Source organism: Ranitomeya variabilis, chromosome 4, assembly GCF_051348905.1.
Source record: "Ranitomeya variabilis isolate aRanVar5 chromosome 4, aRanVar5.hap1, whole genome shotgun sequence".
NCBI lineage: Eukaryota > Metazoa > Chordata > Amphibia > Anura > Dendrobatidae > Ranitomeya > Ranitomeya variabilis.
Genome location: NC_135235.1, coordinates 152,267,827 through 152,282,481, shown reverse-complemented (window position 1 = coordinate 152,282,481; position 14,655 = coordinate 152,267,827).

Genomic DNA, 14,655 nt, shown 5'->3' with positions numbered 1-14,655 from the left:
TTCAGACCTGTAGGCACAGGGAACCCCACCATAACATCCTTAATGGCATCAGAGAGACCCTCTCTGAAATTCGCCGCCAGGGCGCACTCATTCCACTGAGTAAGCACAGACCACTTACGAAATTTTTGGCAGTATATCTCAGCCTCATCCTGCCCTTGAGACAGGGCCATTAAGGCTTTTTCAGCCTGAATCTCCAAATGAGGTTCCTCATAAAGCAACCCCAAAGCCAGGAAAAACGCATCCACATTGAGCAACGCAGGATCCCCTGGTGCCAAAGCAAATGCCCAGTCCTGAGGGTCGCCCCGGAGCAAGGAAATTACAATCCTGACCTGCTGTGCAGGATCTCCAGCGGAGCGAGATCTCAGAGACAAAAATAATTTACAATTATGTTTGAAATTCTGGAAGCGAGATCTATCCCCGGAGAAAAATTCAGGTAAAGGAATTCTAGGTTCAGATATAGGAGCATGAATAACAAAATCCTGTAAACTTTGAACCTTCACAGCGAGATTATCCAAACCTGTAGCTAAACTCTGAGGATCCATATTAATCAGGTGAAATCAGAACCATTCAAGGATTAGAAGGAGAGAGAGACGAAGGCTGCAGTAAGCAGAGATGCAAGTGAATCAACTAATGAGCAAACTCAGGAAAAAAAAAATAAAAATTCTCTGCAGGGTTCTTTTCTCTCCTTTCTTCTGCCAATTATTTTAACCCTTCGCCGGCCAAACTGTCATGGTTCTCAATGGCAAGAGAACATAGTAAAGCATACAAAAAGGACTAGCTCTTGGAAGATGGGAACTCGAGCTGACTGTGAGCTAAACCTACCGCACAACTAACAGTGGCCGGGTAGCGTGCCTACGTTTTATCCCTAGACGCCCAGCACCAGCCGGAGAACTGACTGACCCTAGCAGAGGAAAATACAGACCTGGCTTACCTCTAGAGAAATTTTCCCCAAAAGGCAGACAGTAGCCCCCACATATATTGTCGGTGATTTCAGAGGAAATTGACATACGAAGTATGAAGATAGGTTTAGCAAATTGAGGTCCGCTTACTAGATAGTAGGAAGACAGAAAAGGGAACTTCACAGTCAGCTGAAAACCCTTTCAAAACACCATACTGAAATTACTTTAAGACTCTAATATCAACTCATGACACCAGAGTGGCAATTTCAGCTCACAAGAGCTTCCAGCCTCAGAAATAATCAATCACAGAGAACTGGAACAAAAATGCAAAACAAACTTAGGACTACAAGTCCAACTTAGCTGATAGTAGTCTAGGAGCAGGAACATGCAACAGAAAGGCTTCTGGTACATTGTTGGCCGGCATAGAAATGACTGAGGAGCAAGGTTAAATAGAAAACTCCCACATCCTGATGGAAACAGGTGAACAGAGGAGATGAAGCACACAAGTGCAGTACCACCAGAAACCACCGGGGGAGCCCAGAAACCAAATTCACAACAGTTCAGACTATGCTCTGATCGCCCCTCCTGTACCATGCCTCCCTCTCCATGTATGACCCCCTTTTGTCCGACCTGAGTTCCCCTATCCTCTGCTCCAGGGTCCCTGTAGAATCCTGCACTCATCCCCAGCAGCAGGACGCTAACCCCTACCCCCTTTGGTCACATGATTGCAGGTCCTTCTGTTTTCTGCCATCCTCAGCACACTGCTCAGGTCCCATCTGCCTGAGCTTTCCCTGCGGTATCTGACCCCAGGCTCTCCCGTAGTGTGGGTGAGTCAACCGGCTCAGCCATGGCAGTGTGCCGGTGCTGACAGGATCCTAATTTATAAGCAACCATACATTTTTTTTAGGTTGGGGAACGTTGTGTGTTTTTCTGTGCAAATTAGCAGCTTGGATCCCCTGCAGGCTTTGGCCGATCAGGTCAAGCATCTAAACCAAATGTTCTAAAAGCTCAATATGGAACAGCACACGATGGCCTATACCCAACAGCAGTTGGTGGACACCATGCAGGGGACTGTTGCGGCAGAGACTCCTGGTTCTGGGAGTAGGGATGTATCTGTGGTATCCCCTGAATCTCTGGTCAAATTGTCTGACTCCTTTTCAGGGGATAAAAAGGAGTTTAGGTCCTTCAGGGAGGGATGTAAGCTTTTTTTTTCCTTTATGGCCCCGTTCTTCTGGGGAAGAGTTCCAGAGGGTGGGGGTCATTATTTCTTTAGTGAGGGGTGCCCCCAAGCATGGGCTTTTTCTCTGTCTCCCACTGCCCCGAGAGAATGACAGTTGATGCCTTCTTTAAAGCCTTGGGCCGCATATATGATGAGCCTGACAGAGTACATATGGCTGAAGATATGGTCATGAGTGCGTCTGGGTAAATGCTCGGCTTAGTGTTTTTTTGCGGAGTTTCAACGCTGGGCAGTGGAGATCTCTTGAAATGATGCCGCCCTTTGGGGCTTATTCCGTAGAGGCCTGTCTGAAGGCCTCCAAGATGCTCTGGCCCTCCATCCACCACCTGAGACCTTGGAGGATGCCATTACTAAGGCCATGTGCATGGACCGCAGGCTTCGGGCTAGGGGTGTCATGCAGTCTGAAACATCCCTATTTTCTGACAGCAAAGAGACTGGTGTCGCTCCTGAACACATGGGGATTGGCGCCACTTCGGTCAAGGAGATGGAGAGGAGACGCCGCCAAGAGAAGCAGCTATGTTTTTATTGCGGGGAGTCTGGTCACTGGAAAAAGGATTGCCTCTCGTGCCCCTCATCCTCCAAAGCGGCAGGAAACAACTAGGTCTGGGTAGTGGTCGAGGAGGCTGCCCGGACTTGCACTAGTTTTTCTAAGTGTTGAACTGCTGGTAGACAATGTCCATTTTTTTCTCTACAGCACTGGTGGACAGTGGTTCATCACGCAACCTGGTCAGCTCTGATTTAATTTCCCAATGCCAGATATGGACAGTCAGACTTCCTACACCACTTAAAGTAATGGCTATCGACTCATCTCCTATTACCCGAACTGGGATCATTTCTGTTTCTGAAAAGTTTGTGTTGAAAATTGGTTCTTCCCATACAGGATAGATTCAATGCTTTGTCATGGACAAATTACCAGCAGGGCTATCATAACCCAGTGATTGACTGGGAATATGGGGAGTTTGTTAAGTGGGGGTCCAAGTGTGCTGACTGTTACCATAAATCTTTTTGTTGAGTGAAAATCGCAAAACCTGTCTCTGTGTTTTCTAATAGTCTGGATGGTATTCCAGAGTACCTGAGAGAGTTTGAGGATGTGTTTTCTGAGAGTGAAGATGAGGCATTACCCCCTCATAGGCCATTTGATTGTGCCATCGATCTGATTCCTGGAGCCAAATTGCCCAAAGCTCGCCTGTTCAATCTGTCGGGCCCCGAGCGCCTAGTTATGAAACAGTATATTTCTGAAAGTCTCCGTAAGGGGCACATAAGACCTTCAGTTTCCCTGGTAGCAGCGGGGTTTTTCTTTGTAAAGAAAAAAGATGGCGGCCTACGTCCCTGCCTTGACTTTCGAGAATTAAATAAAATTACCATTGATTCTCGATCTCTGTAACCAGCTCTTTGGCTCCAAATGGTTTTCTAAACTGGATCTGAGGGGGGCTTATAACTTAATAAGAATACGAGAAGGGGACGAGTTGAAAACTGCTTTCCTTATATATCCTGATATATTCTGTTGACAGAGTTTCCCATTTGTTGCATGTTAAAACAGTGCTTCAGATGCTCAGAGAAAACCAATTGTTCGTTAAACTCGAGAAATGTTAATTTTTTTTTCAGGAATTGTCATTTCTAGGTCTGATCATTTCACCTCAGGGGTTTTGCATGGATCCCAAGAACGTGCAAGCTATTGTGGAGTGGGTCCAGCCCCAGGACCTTAGGGGACTCTAGTACTTCTTGGGATTGGCAAATTATTATCGCAAGTTTATTAAGGTTTTTTCACAGGTGACTAAGTCTCTCACGGACCTCACTTGTAAAGGGGCAGATGTCAAAAACTGGTCCTCGTTAGCTAAACAATCCTGTCTAATGATAAAAAACTGTTTTTCATCTGCTCCTATCCTGGTCCAACCGAATCCTTCCAAACCATTCGTGGTCGAGGTGGATGCTTCCGAGGTGGGGGTGGGGGCAGTTTTGTCGCAAGGTCCAGCTTCAATGACTAATCTCAGGCCCTGTGCCTATTTTTCTAAGAAATTTTCTCCGGCAGAGAAAAATTATGACGTAGGCAACAGAGAGCTTCTGGCTATTAAATTGGTGTTCGAAGAATGGAGGCACTTTTTGGAGGGGGCGGCTCATCCTATTATGGTTATCACTGACCATAAAAATTTAGAGTACATCAAATCTGCTAAAAGACAGACTCCCAGGCAAGCTTGCTGGTCACTTTTTTTCCCAGATTACAGTTTTCCATTACCTTTCGGCCAGGGTCTAAAAACTTAAAGGCTGATGCCTTATCATGCAGTTTTGAGCCGTTATCCACCCCCGATCCGCCATCCCCCATTCTTCAACCCAGTCTTGTGGTTGTCAAGGTGTCATCGGAATTGGAGCGAGAGATTGTGGGGGCTCAATCTTTGGCTCCAAGCTCCAAACCTGTAGACAAATTTTGTCCCGCAGCATTTGTGCAACAAACTCCTGTGGGAGTTCCATGATTCGAAGTTGAGTGCACACCCTGGTATGGCCGCCACACGGGAAGCAGTGGCAAGAGTCTTTTGGTGGCGTTTAATGGCTTCAGATATCAAGAAACATGTTGCAGCATGTGGGATATGTGCCATTTCTAAGAGCTCGAGTTGCCGGCCAGCCGGGGAATTGGAGCCTTTGCCAGTCCCAGGAAGGCCATGGACTCACTTGTCCATGGACTTCTTCACCAATCTTCCATCATCCCGTGGTAATACGGTTATTTGGGTAGTGGTGGATAGGTTTTCTAAGTTGGCACACTTTGTACCCATGACAAGTTTACCTTCAGCAGAGATCGCTCTCTAGATATTTCCTCTCCCAGGTGGTACGCATACACGGGGTCCCCACTAATATTGTGTCAGACAGAGGGACTCAGTTTGTGTCTAAATTCTGGTGGGCCTCCTGCAAAAAATTGAGGATATCTTTGTCTTTTTCCTCAGTGTATCACCCAGAAACCAACGGACAAACTGAACGCACCAACCAGTCGCTTGAACAAATTCTCCTTTGCCTGACTTCTACCTTGCAAAGCGACTGGTCTGATGCCTTATCATTAGCAGAATTCGCCTTCAACAACCAGGTAAACCAATCTACCGGTAGGTCACTGCTCAGCTGTGGCAGTGCGCCGCTGCTGACAGGATCCTGATACTAGCAAACTATGGAACCATTTACAAAATGTGAAGAAAGAGAAGTGGCACTCACCCGATGATGCTGTACAAAAAATGTCCTTTATTCAGAGCATACACTCACAGACATATAATGGAGAGGCGGCTGGTGAGGAGAGGAGTGCAAGGGGAGGCAAGAGGACGACGGCCGTTTCGCGCCTGCGCGCTTCCACGGGTCCAGGTGTGTGAATTAAGAACGTCATATCCTATATAGGAGACTAAACATCTTAATGTGAACAGGTGATATGGTTAAAAACCCATTTGGATGCATGCACCAAATTACGCTGATAAGTAAAATGAACAAATTCATTAACATTATACATATAAAGAATACAAAAACTATAGCTTTTAAAGGAAAATAGCCATATCCAATTTGTCATTCAGTCCGATAGCGCCCTGAGCGTTTGTTTCAATGATCCACCTCGCTTCACATTGCAGCAGCATTTTTCCGCGATCGCCCCCATTTTGAGGAGTTTTTACAATTTCCAGACCCGCAAATCGCAATATATTCGGGTCTGCACAATGAGCTTCACGTATGTGTTTTATGAGGCGAGGACAGCCCTTTCCAGATGAGACCGAATTATAATGTTCTCTGAATCTATGGAACAATGGGCGAATAGTCTTGCCAATATAAAAGAAATGGCATGGACATGTAATTAAATAAACTACATATTGTGATCTACATGTTATCAATTGACGGACTGTATGACAAATGGGGCCGATACGAATGGGATTATCAAGCAATCTAAACTGGCAGTAACTACAGTTTCCACATTTGTGGTTACCTGTAGGTTGTAATTTCTTTAGCCAATTAGAATTTTCGTTAGCTGTCAAACGATTTTTTACTAAAAGATCACCCAAATTCTTTGTGCGTTTATAGGCGAAAGTTGGCTGGTTCATTGTCAAAGATGATAGTTCCCTGTCAGATTGTAAAATATGCCAATTTTTCTGTATAGCCGCATAAATTACTTTATTCATTGGGCTATGCATGAACGTAAATACAAACTTATTATTGGCGCTATCAGTATGAGGATATTTAGATTTGTTGCGGCTTTTAAGCAAGTCGTTCTGTTCTAATTTTCTGACCCTATTTTCCGCTCTGGATAATATTTTAGGGGGATAATTTCTTTTCAGAAAATTGGTTTTAAGCTCGGTTATTTGTTGATCAAAAGCTTCCTCATTATTGATAATTTTCCTATATCTGACCATCTGGCTGTAGGGTATACTATTTTTTGTGTGAAAAGGATGAGCGCTATTAAAATGCAATAGACTGTTTGTCGCTGTGGGTTTTTTATATACACATGTATTGATTTTACCTTCTACTATTTCAATTTTGACATCAAGAAATTCTAGTGATAACCCCCCAAAACAAGCAGTGAATTGCATATTATCTTCATTATTATTATTCAAATAAGAAACGAAATTCTCAAAGTCCTGTTTTGAGCTATCCCACACGATAAAGACATCATCCGCAAACCTATAATAGGCACGTATGAACCGCAAAAAGGGATTAGTGGTTGAGGTTATATATTTTTCTTCAAATACTGCAAGAAACAAGTTTGCAAATACACACGCGACGGGCGTACCCATCGCGGTTCCGGTCTGTTGTAAGAACCATTTATTAATAAACCTAAATGCGTTATGCGATAAGACAAAGTCCAGGCTTTCAGTGATAAAATCAATGAAGTCCTGGTCTTTGTTACAATTCTGCAGGATCATACTTATAGCCTCGATGCCTTTATCGTGGGGGATACGTGTATACAAATTGACAATATCAATTGAGACTAATGAAAAAGTGGGCTGCCAATCCAAAGTACGTAAAGCTAATAAAAAGTCCCCAGAGTCTTTAACGAAAGAGGGAATTTTATGCAACAGGGGTTTGAGTAGCCAATCAAGGAATTTGGACAAGGGTTCCGTTAAGGAGCCGATGCCAGATATTATTGGTCTTCCGGGCGGTCTAGTGGCATGTTTGTGAATCTTTGGCAGACTGTACCAGTTAGGAATGGTAGGATGTTCAGGAAGTAATTTTTCCGCTTTATTTTTTAGTAATACACCTTTTGTTACATATTTATTCAATAATTTTCTCAATTTTTCTTTGAATTTCAAAGTAGGGTTAGATTCCAAAGGGGCGTATGTAGATTTATCATTCAACTGGGACATCGCTTCCTCGATGTAATAACTTCTGTCTAGAATAACTATATTACCGCCCTTGTCCGCTTTCCTTATGATTGTATCATTCCACTGTTGCATTTCATAAATAGCACTCTCTTCCTTCTTGGATAAATTTTTTTGGGGATGCCGATATAGGATGGCTTCCACATCTTTTATGACCATGTCCTGGAACAAGTCCACAACGTTCCCTGGTGAAATGGGTGGCATAAACGTAGATTTTGTACCTCCTTTAAAAGGTTCTATGTCAGGGGTAACTTCTGCAGTAGTTTTAAAGTCACGTATTGGGGTGGTTGACTCGTCCAGATTAGCAAGAAGCCATGCATCTTCAATGTCTTTCTGATCGGCAGGTGGAAAAGCCATAAAGCCTAGGCTCCCGATAAGGGCTGGGCTTTCCGTAGAAATATCAATAGAGGATTTTTTCTCTTTAACGCTCGAAAAGAATTTTTTTAGATGCAGCTTTCTTGTAGCTTTAAACAAATCGATCTTAAAATCTGTAAAATTAAACTCCTCTGGAACACAAAAATTTAAACCCAACGATAGTACATGTTTTTGTTCCTGAGTAAGCACTCTTTTAGAGAGGTTTATTATCTGTAATTCATTACTATCAGTTGTCACTTTCTCCAGGACACTTGTTTGCGTTTCTTTTGTGGGTTTCTTTTTTCGTCCACCATGTCGGGTCTTGTTCCTAAAGGGATGTCTCCCTGCAGAGAAGCAGATGTAACACCCATATTTTCTAGACTTTCTTCAACCCCACTGGAGTCAGAATCTGTTACCCATCCATCTCTTTGCATTTTACGCTTATTAAACCTTCTAAAAGACTGATTTCTCTGAAAATTTCTTTTTTTGTTGTTATACTTGTTCCAGGAAAAAATCTGCCCTGTGGCAAAATCATTTTTATCTCTCAAAAATTTATCTTTTTTCTTTTGTTTTGTTTCAATCTGTATTAAAACCAATTTTTTATTAAGTTTCTTTAAAAATGTCTTATTTTGGATTTCTGTAACACGTGAATTCAACTCTTGTTTAGCGCCATCCAACTGTTCACACAGTGCAGCGTATTCCTTTTCATTTTGTGAAATTACTAGTGCCAAAAGGCTCCGGGAACACTGCAAGTGAATATCCTCCCACACTTTCTGGAATGATTCATCGCCACTAAAAGCTATAGTTTTTGTATTCTTTATATGTATAATGTTAATGAATTTGTTCATTTTACTTATCAGCGTAATTTGGTGCATGCATCCAAATGTGTTTTTAACCATATCACCTGTTCACATTAAGATGTTTAGTCTCCTATATAGGATATGACGTTCTTAATTCACGCACCTGGACCCGTGGAAGCGCGCAGGCGCGAAACGGCCGTCGTCCTCTTGCCTCCCCTTGCACTCCTCTCCTCACCAGCCGCCTCTCCATTATATGTCTGTGAGTGTATGCTCTGAATAAAGGACATTTTTTGTACAGCATCATTGGGTGAGTGCCACTTCTCTTTCTTCACATTTTGGATTTGCATTGCTGCTGATGTTGAGCACCGCCCCAACGCTATTGCTTAAATGCACGCCGTAGTGGTTCTAAATTGAGTCTTTTTTTGTCCACATTTCAACGTTTGGAATCTGAGATTAAGGCAAGTTCCACGTGATATTTAATCTGTGGTGAAAACACCTGGTGCCATTCTATCTCTACTTGCACATATATGGAACCATTTAGATTTGGGCTTTCTTCCCAACCATGAGTGGGTAATGGATTTATGCCTGTTCTCATGAGACATGAGGCATACTTTACTATTGTTTTTGAATTAGTGTTTGAACTTTGGAAATTAATAAAAATATTGATTATTTTATACATTGCTTTTCCTTCTGTTATTATGGTGGGCTTGTTTGAAGTACTGTGATATCGGAGCGTGACCTTAGTGTGTTTAACGTCTAATATGCATACAACCTGTCAACAGATGTTAACCCAGTTGGGTGAAGGTGATCCATTTGTGATGAGACACAGATACTTGAGGCACCTGCAGACTGAACTGTGCTATCAAGGCAGGAAGAGGAGGAGAATGACTCTCAGGGCAAGGAGTGAGAGAACAGAGAGAATAACGATGATATAGAATATCACACTTGGTGTAACCCAGAGACATGCAGCTGAGTGATACAGCAAAAAGAGGAGGAGGAAGTCAAACAGGCTATGTAAACAAGGAGTTATCCAACCACGACAACTAATGCATCCTGAGCCCCAACTTTGGCAGTGAACAACAGCATTTGCAGTTCTGCAGTTGCCTATCTTGGGTCTTTTTTAAAAATCTAAAAGTTCACGTTATCTGTCAACTTTTTTAAACAACGACCTAGAAGAGTAAAAAAAAGAAATAGTTTCAGTACAACATGCATGAGCTGGCACATGTGTGATTAACATGCGTTAATCTGGGAATGTCACTGTGCTAAAATGCAGACTAGCGGGCCTCGCTAACCACCATCCATGCCATCAATCGCATCTTCTGATTCTTTCTTTTTCCTCACTGTGGCAAGCGTTGTCACATAGGTCTCTGGCCAAAGAACCTCCGCTTGAAAAACCCCTACAGTTGGGGTGACTGAGATCCTGTCAGCTGATATGGAATGGGACATGCCTGCTATTTTTGACTGATCTTACATACCAAGCACACCCCATCTTTCTCAATCTACCATAACATCTCTGCCTTCACCTCTCTCACAGTACAGCAGCATGTCGTGTTCACCCTACTCCACCCTGTGTCAGCACAGCAGCAAAGCCTCATTTGTGCAACAGTGCTCACATAAAAGATTCTTTCCTCCTACACATGGCAAAGCTAACAGCTTGAACTTAACTATCTTCAATCTACTACTAATAATAACAACCTTTATTTATATATAACAAACACATTCCGCATAGCTTTACAAGTCACCAGTTTATATAAAACCATCAAAAGTTACCAAGTTTAAGATTATAAAATATTTAAAGCAAAAACAATAGTGACCCTGCTCTTCAGAGCTTACAATCTATGAGATGGGGGTGACAAGTTACAGGTGCTTATTTACAATGATGATAAAACCATCTTGAGGAAATGGTGGGTAGATCAAGGCTGCAGGAGCCTTTTGGGTAAGGTTGGGTTTGATGACCAATTATTTTCAGAGAAATAGAGAATAAGCTATATACATAAAATGGACTTTGATTAAGGAACGTGATAGGCTTCCCTTAATAGATATGCTTTTATGAAGCACCTAAAATTGTCTAAGTTGTGTTTATAGTCCTAAATTAATGAGGGACAAAGGGTAAGAGGTGAATTATCTAGGTAGGAGATTGAACTGAGGTGGACAAAGTTGAGATCAGTGGTGTTACCATCTTTGTGTGTCTCAAAGTTTGAAAACTATGAGAGGCCGCAAAAATTGTCTATAGATAGAAGCTGGGATGCAGTTGGGGAGTTTGGGCTGTTGAAGTCTCCCAGGATAAGGGTTGTCAATTCTGAGGACATAAAGTGTGGCAGCTGCGCATAAAAGTGGTCAAGGAAGTGGGTGGGTGAGTCTGAGTTCCAGTATATTACTGCTACTCTGAGGGAGAGGGGATGGGACACCCTGATGGTGTGAACCTCAAAAGAAGAATGGCGTCTAATCGGCCTTTACTTATTTATTTGGTTTAAAACAGGATTTTTGTTGGCAGCGAGGAATGTAGGGTTATCATGGAGTTAACAGTGATCGTACAGCAGGATATACACATATTCCACGTGTTCTAATCTGGATGTGGATAAGCTGTACACTCACTGTTACTTTTCTGAGAACTAATTTTTATGAACAGCCTGAGGTCTCCTTGGATGATTCCCGCCCATTCGTGTCAATGTCTGGATGATAAGGGCCAGCTGAGAGCTATTCGCTACAAAGATCACAGCTCTTAGTTCTGTATGACTCATGGCCTGTGTTCTCTGTGATTATTGCATGACCACTCCAATTTGTTGGCCACAGAAGTGCAGCCTTTCCGGTTTGTGGATACAGATGGTTTCTGAAAGCTGATGACCATCGCAGTCCCCCAGTACCAGTTGCCCAGCCACCATTAGTTCTCTAAGAAAGATGTGCTTTCACTACAGCAACAAGTTGGAAACAACATCACCCCTTTTCCTTGAAAAATTCTATGTCTGCCAGGGTGCATTTCAACAATGACACTTGGACGAGCAAGCATAGAGAGGGAAGTTACATCTCGATGACTGGGCACTGGGGTAGTTGGGGAAAGTTGCTGCTCCACAAGTCTGGCAATCCTCAAGGCTTGCAGGGCACTTGGGGATGGAGAAATAAACCACTACACACCATAAGATGGATAACTAAGCTACTAGACAACAGGAGTTGGAGAACTGAACTACTAAACAGCTAGAGTTGTATAACTAAACCAGTACACACCATAAGGTGGGTAAATAAACTGATCGACCACAGGGATGGGAGAAATTAATTACTAAACAGCTATTTTGGCATTCCAGGAGTTCGATTACCACAGTGGTGCTGCCTTCCTCTCAGGGAGGGCAGTACAATGTCTGGAGACAGGAGGGATCCCTTTTTCAGGTAATCTTACATTCAACACATTCTGACTCCAGGCCAGAAGGGGGAGCTCAAAACCCAGTTTAAGGGAAGCTTCCCTGATATGTACATCCTGGTCTGGAGGGGGAGTTAGACAGTTTGGTGCAGACAAGAGACAGGGAAAGAGCAGAGGAGTGATCAGGAGCTAGTGGAGGGCTGCGATTGGGCCTCCTCTAAGCTAGAGTGCAGAAACCGGTCACCGGGAGCCTGAGGCTGTGTGGAACTGCAAGTCCCACAGCAGAACCGGAGGGCAGAGAGCTGAAAGTGACCTGCCCACATAAAACCTGAGGTACAACAGCATTCCAGAGCCCGAAGTCACCGTATAAAGAAACCCCAGAGAAATGCCTCAAGTTGCCTACCTTGCATGTACTGTCCCAGGACAGGAGAGAATGAGGACCTTGTTAGGACACGACAGGTAGCAAGGGACTAATAGTCAGCGCAAAGTGGAAGGCTCCCAACCTGACCTGTTAAAGGGGTTTACACCTGTCTTCAAGCTGCCTGGACTCCATCTACACCTGTTGACGGTACCCTGGACTGAGGCTGACTACAACAGCAGTAAACCAGGTAAAGACTGCAACCCATTGACCTCCATTTATTTACCGGCAACCCACCATCCTTGCTCAATACACTGGGAGCCCTGGGGATCCCACTTCACCTATGGGAAGTGTTACCATCTATGTTGCAGTAACATCACCCCAGAGGACCCCTTTAAGCAGCGTCCGTCCCCTCTGACCGAGAACCACAGGTGGCATCACAAATGCAAACTTTATTCCTACAATTCCCTTAAAAGACTTTCCACTTTTACTTGAGTGCCCAGAGCCACGGACCGGGTCCCTGTCACTGTGACCACCCCTTTAATTGCGACCGGACCCGGTACCGAGTATCCCCACTGCCCTGGCGGGCGACTCACTATGATTGCAGAACAAAGCAAATAAACACCAGAACATGGATAACTAAAGTAATGGACAACATGGGTGGGATGAGTAAACTATTAAACAGCTATGATTGCAGAAGGAAAGAAATACATACCAAAACATGGAGAACTAAATTAATAGACAGCAGGGGTTGGAGAACTAAGCTACTAAACAGCTTGGGTTGGAGAACTAAACTATTACACATCAGGGGATGGAGAACTAAAGCAGTAGACACCAAATCTTGGAATCCCCAGGGCTTGCAGAACAAACCTCTGTATGTAACAGTTCCTCCAGTGTTTCTGCCTCCACCACTTTATCTAAAGCCTCTACCTGCACCTTCAACCCCTGTCTTAATTAAACACAAGTTCCAATACTGCAGAGAGAACCCCCCACCTCCATACTGCACATCCAGGGCTCACCGTAATTAGGCAGTGTTTACATTAATATGCCTTGGAGATCACAGTCATAAAGATCAACAGTTGTTGACAGCTATCCATGTTGAGTTTGAGCAATGGCTGCCTACACTCAACCTGGAGCCAGGAAAGGCCATGTGTGATAACGGTGCATACCTGGTGGCGACCCTACGCAGGGCCAAACTTACACACGTGCCTTGCATAGCTTGCATCCTCGACCTGATGGTACAGCAATTCCTCCGCCATGCTGCAATTTGCTGCATATCTCGGACAAGACTTTCCAATGCAAGTCAATGGATGCAAGAAAAAAATCGCAGAGTACTCGGACCATGCGAGTGCTGTCCTATTTTTACACACTGGTGTCCTTTGAAAAGCCGCAAATTCATGTGCCGCATACAGTAAAATCACACTGACAGGTTACAATAGAAGAGATAGAATAGATATATACAGTACACAGAGAGTACATAGATATATAGATGTCAGTGACACACACACATATATATGTGTATAAATATATATATATATATATATATATATATATATATATATATATATATATATTACATAGATAGATGGAGGGAAGAAAAGTCGGCAATTCATCTGCCGTGTACAGTAAAATAATTGCAGGAGCCAATAGGATCGAAGAGATAGATTACATACAGTAAATACAAATAGAATAGGCTCACTCTGACATCAGAAATGTGAAATGAGTTCACTGGCTGTGAATTCGCAGGACCTGTCAGACTTCAACTTTCTCACGATCGTGGTGCCATCAGACAGGGAATAGCAGTTCACAGCAGACACTGAGCACACGATGCTCAGGGTCAGCTGGACCACAGGCTGTATGGACGCATCATGCATCCATACAGCCTGCCATCTAGATGTAGCAGAGCTAGGCCCGTCGTGGGACAAATGGATTAAAATCATGTCTGCGGAAAGGTGATCAATTTTCTTATTTTTTTACCTCTTTTGCAGAAGACGAGGGCATTGGGGGAATGGGCGGGGTCATAAGTATGGTTTAATTAAGACTATTAAAGGAGTCTGTGTCTTTCTTTCAATTAATGGAATTTTTTCTTGGTGTCTGTGTTTTCTTACAATGTGACTCTGGGGTTAGTAATGGGGGTATCTTTTGATGCCACTCCATTACTAGCCACGGGGCTTGATATCACCTGACAATACAAAGGTGACATCAACCCTCCGAACTATCAACCCATTTGCCACCACTATAGGGTGCCAGAGTGCCAGAGTTGACACATCTTAAAGATGTGCCTTTTCTGGGGAGGCTGATAGCCTGGGGGGGGCAGTATCCATG